The 9,268-nt window shown below is 41.3% G+C and overlaps 1 pseudogene; it reads right to left on the reverse strand.

Annotated features, from left to right (window-relative positions):
* Window positions 1-562: 562 nt before the first annotated feature.
* LOC118622436 lies at window positions 563-5,410 on the reverse strand (annotated as a pseudogene).
* Window positions 5,411-9,268: the final 3,858 nt, after the last annotated feature.

The following is a 9,268-nucleotide window of genomic DNA, read 5'->3' on the forward strand; positions in this document are numbered from 1 at the left end:
AAGGATTTTTTTTTTTTTTTTTGGATAGAGTGGAAGGGAGGATGGGAGAGAGAGCAAGAGAGAGAAACATTGATGTGAGAGGACACATCAATTAGTTGCCTCCCAGATGACCCTGATCAGGGCCGGGGATTGAACCTACAACCCAGGTATGTACCCTTTACCAGGAATCAAACCTGTGACCCTTTGATCAGTGGGCTGACACTCTAATCGCTGAGCCAAATCATCCAGGGCAAGGGTACTTTATTTTTAAACCAGGTCACAACACTAAACTTCTGGCCTGTTCTGCCAGTGCATAAACTACAGATGCTTGCTCAGCAGCTGAGGGGCCCTCTTTAGTAACATGTTTGAAAATTGAATAAAAATCCATATAAAACAAATATTTAAATAGTTGTTATAGGAACACCGATAAGTGTGATCCTATCTCCTAGCCTTCCACATTGTTCCATCTGTGCCAATCCTACTTACAAAGACATTTCAAAATTAGCAATAATTAAGTTAAATGGTCCCTCAAATCCCTTAATTTAAGCTGCACTTGAAGTAATAGCTACAAGAATGGCATCTACTAATAAACAGAAGTTGAAGCACTGGCTGTTGGGTAGCATTTCATCCCACTCTCCCAGGCACAGGACACAGGCAGAGTGCTGACATCCTGCTCCTTCACTTCGGGTGGAAAGTCATGGTTCTAGACTGGCTGTATCAGTTACTGTGTCAGCCCTGACATCACAGAGTAGATAGTCAGTCTGTGGAATCCATTGAAAGTAGAAGCAGCAGCAATGGTATTAACACTATGTTTTCAAAGAGCACGCAATTCCCTACATGCATCGTGGGCAAGCCACAGCACTCAACAATGCAGACAAAGCCATCACATGTTGGTCCCCATATGCAGGATGAATAATACTTCTCATCTGGTTTGGGCCTCTTCTGTAGAGGGGGCTTCATGTGACCATGATCATAGAGGATACAATTAAATGATTCATATGCTCCATAATTCATGTAATATATAAAGTTTTTTTTGTTTGTTTAGCTCTATTCATCTTCATCATTAGAACCTGTTTTTCCTTTAATTCAAGTTTTTTTTGGCAATGATATTGACTGCAAGCATGAAACTTGATGCCTGGCTCTGCTATGACTATAACTCCTGAGTCTAGTGGAAAATACTTGTTAAGGGCTAGGTTCAATATGCTGGGGATCTTTTCAAATTTAATTTTTACATCCTCAGATCCAGGAAAGCCACCACCAATATCAAGTGGATGCATGTTGAAAACCACCTCAGCTCCCATGTCAAAGACACAGCAGGCATCAGAGATGGACTGCATGAAGGTCTCAGCATCCGTATAACCACTTCCCACGTGCAAACTTATTTTTAGCTGGAATTAATATTTAGTTATTTTGCCTGTCCCCACATGGAAACTGACACCAATGGAATCAATATTTAGCTCTTCTGCTAGTTTTGAGTGTGGCACTAAATTTAACTCTGAAACAACAGACTGCTGTGGAATCATCAGTGGTAGTCTGCAGAACCAACTTTGCCCTTGGATGTGCCCTGAGAATGTTCATCAACTCAACTTCGCTGTCAAAAACCATCATCTGGATTTCATTATTGTCAGCATATTTAATCTGAGACATTTGTTTACAAGCATTTGTCATGATAATCCTCTCTGGAGGCACCCCAAGACTCTATACCAATTGTACTTCAGTCTTGTTTGAACCGTCAAATTCTGTCCCAATGACAGAGTCTTCTCATGGTTCTGCTGTCATTCCATTTGACTGCATAAATGGGGTGACCTGAGGAAGAGCTTTTAACCATTTCAGATGTTTCTTTAGTATGTCTCCCAGGTCTGCAACATAGAAGGCATCCTTGGCATCATCATTAATGTTTTGGTCCAGAATGTCCTCGACAGTAAAGCCTCCATCAAGGAAATGGCAGTCAAACTTTATTACTACACTTGTTCATGGTTTCTAGATGTTCTTAAGGAAAACTAAGAGATGGGAGTTAAAGAGATAATTGCCAGCTTTCGCAAAGGCAGTTCTCCAGGAATTCCAAGTCACTCTGAAGGTGGGTGTTCTCTTGGTGCAGCAGTGGAAATGTCCTGATAACACAGATGTGTTGTCCACCTTAGAATGCAGGGTTGCCTTGCCCTGGCCAGTTTGGCTCAGCGGTTAGAGCGTCAGCCTGTGGTCCTGAGAGACCTGGGTTCGGTTCCCGCTAAGGGCGCGTACCTCAGTTGCAGTTTGTCCTCGGCCCTGGTCGGTCGTGCGGGTGGCAGCCACTCGATGTGTTCCTTTCACATCGATGTTTCTCTCTCTCTCTCTGTTCCTCTCTCTCCCTCCCACTCTACCTGAACAAAAAAATGGGAAAATGTCCTCGGGTGAGGATAAAAAAAAAAGAATGCAGGGTTGCCTCAAGCTGACTCCATGGAGACACCTATACCAAGCCCACAGGACTGCCAACCACTCCCTCCAGCTACCCGCCTAGCCGTCCACTGCCTCACTCTCTCCCATGGATGATCCCTGGCTGGAGGTAGCTCTGGAGCACTGGCAGAGGGGCTGTGGGCAGAAGCTGAGGCGTCTGAGGATTGACACCTTAAACATTTCTTGTAATACTGTTTCAGTGATGATAAACTCCTTTAGTTTTTTGTTTTATTGTTTTAATTTTTAACCTGGGAAGTTCTTTATCGCTCCTTTGATGCTAAACGACAGCCTTGCTGGTTAGAGCAATCTTGGTTGTAGGCCCTTTCTTTTCATCACTTTGAATTTTTGTGCCAATTCCTAGTGGCCTAAACAGTTTCTGTTGAGAAATCAGCTGACAGTCTTGTGGCAGCCCCCTTGTAGATAACTAACTGCTTTTCTCGTTCTACCTTTAATATTCTCTCTTTGTCTTTAGCCTTTGGCATTTTAATTTTATGTCTTTCTGTTGGCCTCTTTGGGTTCATCTTGTTTGGGATTCTCTATGCTTCCTGGACTTGTATATCTGTTTCCTTCACCAAGTTAGGGAGGTATTCAGTCATTATATTTTTAAACAGGTTTTTAATCCATTGTTCTTTGTCTTTTCTTCTTGGTACCCCTATGATGTGAATTTTATTATGATTAATGTTGTCCTTGAGGTCCCTTAAACTATTCTAATTTAATTTTTTTTCTTTTTGCTATTCCAATTGGGTATTTTCTGCTACTTTGTCTCTCAAATTGCTGATTGTATCCTTTGCTTCATTTATCTGCTATTGATTCCATCTAATGTAGTCTTCATTTCAGGTTTTGTATTCTTCATTTCTGTTTTTTTTTATTTAATTTTAATTTTATTTTATGTTTTATCTCTTTGGGTAAGTTCTCACTGAGTTTATCTATTCTCCTAAATTCATTGCAGATTTTTTATAACCAGTGTTTTGAACTCTGTATCTGGTAGATTGTTTGTTTCAATTTCATTTAGTTCTTTTTCTGGAATTTTGTCCTATTCTTTTATTTGGGACATATTTCTTTGTCTCCTCATTTTGGCTGTCTAGCTGTATCTGTTTCCATATATTAGGAAGAATTGCTATGTTTCCCAGTCTTGGCAGAGTGGCTATATGTAGTAGGTGTCCTGTGGAGGCCAGTGGCTCAGTCTCCCTGATCACCTGAACTGGGTGCTCCAGGAGTGTCCCTTGTGTGGGTTGTGTGTGCCCTCCTGTTGTAGTTAAGCCTTGATTGCTGTTGACATGTCAGTACATGAGACTGTTCCTCAGGCTGACTGGCTCTGAGGACTGCCCATGACTACAGCTGACAAACTGCTGCGTGGGTTTAACCCCATGGAGTGGGATTTGCTTTCATAAGGCTCTGGTGTCTGCTGAGTCTACTTCTTGGATATGTCATTTGTGTAGCTAATTTGGTGGTACTCTGGTGTGTTCTGAAACTGGTCCTTGGGTGTTTTGGTCTGAGTCTTTTGGGAGGGGTTCTGGGGAAAGCCCAGGTCAGTCACTGCCTTTGTCCATCCAAGGGCCACCTGTGGAAGTTACAAATTGATCTTTGATAGATACCTTCCTGTGCTGGGCTTGTAGGCACCTGGGAGAGTGTATGCTGTGAACTGGGGTGGTTGCCACTAGCGCGGGGCTGAACCGCTTAGCAAGAAGCACAGGCCATGCCGAGGTCAGCTGCTCCTTATTGGGGGTTTGGGGTCTTTGGAGAGATTGTATGAAAATCTGAAGCTTAAACCAAAGCCAACTTCTCGTGTGGAAAGGCTGCTGGAAGAGATTCAGGCCTGGCAAGTAAGTTGGATAGTTCAGGGTCTCGGGGAATCACCAGAATAGGGCTAGTGGTGTGAGCCAGGTTAATGGAGACTCAGAACTGGTGCTGGTCTGCACCTGCTGGGTGAGTGAGGAAGGCTCAACAAAGGAACTATGGCACCTCTCAGCTCTTCAGTCCCAGGGAGCTGCCGCTCCACCTTCGCCCTGAAGCCAGATATTCAGTTACTCCTCATTTGTCACTGGCTTTTTTTTAGTTGCTATCCCTTTGCTGGAGCTTAGGGCAAGTGTGAGCGAGTGAGTCTATGCTCAGGCTCTTTAAGAGTACACCTAGATCTGCACCAGCCCTCCATCATGGGCACAAAATCCCTACTGATTTTCCCAGCCAGAAGTTATGAGGACCTCTCTTCCTGGCACTGGTGCTCTGGGCTGGGGAGCCCAGTGTAGGGCTGGAGCCCTCACTCCTTACGGGGGACCTCCACTGCCAAGATATCCTTCCGGATTCTTAATTGCCACACGTGGGTGTGGGACCAGCCCATTTCCTGTGTCTGCCCCTCCTTGCAGTCTTGACATGGCTTCTTCTTTATATTCTCAGATATAGGAGTTTTATTCAGCTTGATTTCAGGTGTTTCTCAAGGGTGGTTGTTCTATAATTTAGTTGTAATTTTGATGTGGTCATGGGAGGAGGTGATCATTGCATTTACCTACTCTGCCATCTTGACCAGAAGTCCCATGTTGCCTAATCTATACATTTTACTTTAGCTAAAATGAAAGTGCATAAGTCTCTAGTTTATTTTACAATAGAGCCAGTGTCAATTTAATGAGATGTGCAGATGGAAAATTAAATATCTATTGACCCTGCAATCTAAAATTCAAATTAAGAACCAGTAGCCACTTATTGATGTTTTAGGACATTCATTGACATTGGACTGGAGGCACTAAATTTAAATGCCAGGAAATAAAATTGTAACATAAAGAAGGTCAAGTTTTCTCCTTTACCTCTTATACTTTTCTCCTTTCTTTAACTTTAATTCTTCTAAGAAAGAAGAAAAATCAAAACAAAAGCGTCCTGCTTTTCTTCTGCAATTTATATCTTGAACTCAGTCAAGACATAATTTACAAAGGATTAAAATCTAAAAGTTTGCAAATACATTTTTGGGGTGGTGGAAAGAGACCACTCACCCACACTTCACCCCCATCCTGCTTCTAGAGAAGTAGGGGAGAGAGGGTTTGTCCTGCAAACTGAAGTAGGTGGGGAGGGGTAAATGCTTTCAAATATTTTTCTATTATTATAAGAAATAAGATTTAAATTATACAAGTTGAAAGAATATAAATTGTAGATAGAAAGCAGTTAAGGGCATTCAGGAGGAAATTAATCCTTTCAATGGACATTACCCTTAACATTATGCAGCGGAGACTTCTCTGGCCCAAACTGTCAATAGTGCGTTGGTTATCCTATTTATTATAAGAGAGATGGCATCAAAATCTGGGAGGCAGGCCCTCTCCATTATCTGTCCCATTTCCACCAGGAAGATAATTAATTTTCACTCAAAAGTACCAAACATAGTAAAAGAAGAAGAGAGGACTGGGATCTGGAACTGAAAAGAGGAAGAATCCATGTGAAATCCCTAAAAATCTAGGCCTCATTGTGTGGTGTAAAAGAAAGGCAGCAAAACACCCAACTGTTCCCTCAATTCTTTTAGCTTTAAACTAGTAGCACTCACCCTCAGGAATCCTTGGTAATGTTTGAAAACATGTTTGGTTGTCATACTTAGGGGGAAAAGTGTTACTGGCAGCAACCGGGACTAGAGGCCAGGACACTACTCCACATCCTACACTGCACAGGACGGCCCTCCACGCCGGTGAATCATTCAGCTCCAAATGTCAGCAGCATCATGGTGGAGAGACCTTGTTTTACTCCTATGAACTGAACCCTTGAGTAAAGAACAGTTTTTGTTATTCTCAGTATTTAGTGCATTTATTATTATTTTAGGGGAAGGCAGATGATGTGACATGCAGAAAAGGGAAGGCCCAGGCCTCTCCTTTACAATTATTGGTGCAGCCAAATTGGAAGATGTTTGGCTTTCCAGACTGCCTCACTCTGTGCCCACCCCTTCATCAGGGCCCAGCTAGGTGGGTAAGTAGGTGGATACATTCACCATAGTACAAAAGGAGTAAAAGACCTAACATACAGCTTACATTTTCATGATAATCAGAAGAATTATGGTATTGGTTAGCTTCCAAACAATAAAATCTACCTAATTTATTATGTAACCAGATATAGTAATAATTAGTTTAGATTGTGGATTAAACCATTATGGTTTAGGTTAAAATTATCTAAGAAATGACTCAAGCCCAGCTGGTGTGGCTCAGTGGTTGAGCATCGACCCATGCACAAAGAGGTTGCTGGTTCAATTCCCAGTCAGGGCACATGCCCAGGTTGTGGGCCACACCCCAGTGGGGGGCATGCAGGAGGCGGCCAACCGATGTTCTCTCTCATTGATGTTTCTCTCTCTCTCTCTCTCTCTAAAATCAATATAGAAAAAAAAAGTAATGACTCAAGACACTAAGAATCACAACATGCTGCCATGGAGAAATGTATTTCAAGTCAAATATGGGCCCTGGGTGTGTGGTGGCTTCAATTCCCATTTAGGGCACAGACCTAGGTTGTGGTTCCATCCCCAGTTGGGGAGCATATGGGAGGCAACCAATCAATGTTTTTCTCTCTCATCTCTCTCTCTCTCTCTCTCTCTCTCTCTCTCTCTCTCTCTCTCTCTTCATTCCTTTCTATCTAAAATCAATAACCATATCCTGGTGGGAGAAAGAAAAAATAAAATGTAAAAATGGCACATGTGCTGCATATCCTGAGGCTGAAGAAACCACTGGGTACTCAGAAGCACAACCCCCTTCAAAGGTCCTTTTCCCACACACCTTGCAGTCAATGGCTTTATGATGTCACACTCTCGCAAACAGAGTGCAGGCATCCCAGGGAGTGAGCATAACCAACTTCTATTAATTTATCTTAAAAAAAATTAAAGTGCACCATTAGCTTACGCATTGTTCCTGGTTTCCTCACTTGGTCCAAGTGTGAGAGGTGTGTGTAACCGGCTGTCAGGGGTTCCACAAGACAGAGGTGCTACAAGTAGCATCTGTTAGTTCATTTTCAGCACAGTCTGATGTTTTGCAGTCGACATGTGTCTGTGCCTGCAACCATAACATTGTTTTGTGCTACACGGAGGTCCCCTGGTTATCCCATGACAAGGTACCTAAAAGAGCTAAGTTTTAGGGTGAGTTACTTCCTTTTATAAAAAGATGAATGACCCAAATTGCTTACCATTTCTACCATGACAAGTGGCTAATAGTAAGCTAGCTAGTATTTTAAAAACATAAACATACTTATTTTAATGAGGAGTGAAAGAAGTATGTGCTATAGAGATAACTTTTTGATCCCCAGCCCCGTTGGACACATGCAGGAGGCAACCAAATTGATGTGTCTCTCTCACATCGATGTTTCTCTCTCTCTCTCCCACTCCCTCTCTTACCTTCCACTCTCTCTAAAAGTCAATGGAACATATATCCTTGGGTGAAGAGTGCCGGTGAATTTTTAATCCAATTTAAAAGCTAAACAGTACAATACATTTTAGTTTGTGGAAGTTCATTGATATCTGGGAAAGGCATCCAAACATTTAGGGGAACATCTGACGCTGGTGAGAAGAGATCCCGGGGACCCAGGGAATCACTATGCTCCTTGGGTCCCAGGGCGGGTTGGAGCAGAGGCCTCCTCCCTACTGACCATCCCGATTGTGCAAGCCATTTTTAAATATGAGATGACAAGAAAGGTATGTAAACTGTAACTCAGGATGGCCTGCAATCATTGTATACCAAAAAAAAAAATTCAATTAATAAATAAAAATCACATTTATAAGTGTCTACTTACATTTATTTGCCTTTAAAAAAAACAACCCACTTTTAGCTGTCATTGTCTTTTTATTTGTACGTGTGTTACTGATACTAACATAATGTGAGAATTAGAATGAAGTCCTTGATATGAACTATGATTCTTTCAACTCAGGCCCAAAGCAGCAAGAGTGTTTAACTCCAGTGAAATCATTGTCATATCCAACATTCTTCTAAAGAACTTTGCTTTACTTGGCTGTTTCTCTTTTTCCAGAAATGCACTGAATTAAAAAAAAAAAAATCAATCTCCTGAAAAGAAAATTCAGTGTTGGTTCTATCTTTCTATCTATTAAACTCTGAGCATCATCTTCCAACATGAGTTATAAATTTCTCCAGGCTATGCAAGCAACATTACTCATTTTGCTGTAAGATTTTTTAGTGTACATTTAAGTAAGGGCAATTGGAATAGTTTTGCTTCAGTCCCAGTGTCTTTCATTTGGATGGGTGGACATGAAGGATTTATCCAATCCCCACAATGAATGGATATCAGATTTCTCAAATGAAATCCAGTTGGTATGCCATTTAAACTCCCCTCATGTATAATACCTCCCGCATCAAGCATTTTAGCAACAGGATTTTTGATATATTGTTTTATTTAATTGCTTTTAATTTTTAATTTCTATATAAGTGATAGTGTATTAGTTTAGAATGCAGGCATAGAAACAGCCAGCAATGAGTGGCTGCTGTTTCTTATGAATAATGGCCATTTTGATAACCCTGATTCAAGGTGTGACAAATATTATGAAGGTTATGCTAGGTTAATTATATTTCATGTTGCAGGCACTGTGAATTAGATTGGTTATTTACAGTCATTTATTATAGTTAGGAAGTACTGTCATCAAATTTGATTTAGATGGATTTTATTGAGCAGGAGGGAATTGGTTTAATTGAAAAAGTTTCTACTTTAAAACACACTAGAGTGTTCATCCTCTGGTTTTGAACATGCAAGGCCTATATCAACTGCCCCTCTAATATTTCCTGCACGTACTTGATTTAATTAAGCAAGGAAACATGTAACCAGAACAGAAATTTCAAATTAGAAAGGTACAAGAATATCACAAGTGTTTGAAAAGACATAATTGTGGCAGTCATATATCAAC

Source organism: Molossus molossus, unplaced genomic scaffold (genome assembly GCF_014108415.1).
Source record: "Molossus molossus isolate mMolMol1 unplaced genomic scaffold, mMolMol1.p scaffold_m16_p_9, whole genome shotgun sequence".
NCBI classification, from domain to species: Eukaryota; Metazoa; Chordata; class Mammalia; order Chiroptera; family Molossidae; genus Molossus; species Molossus molossus.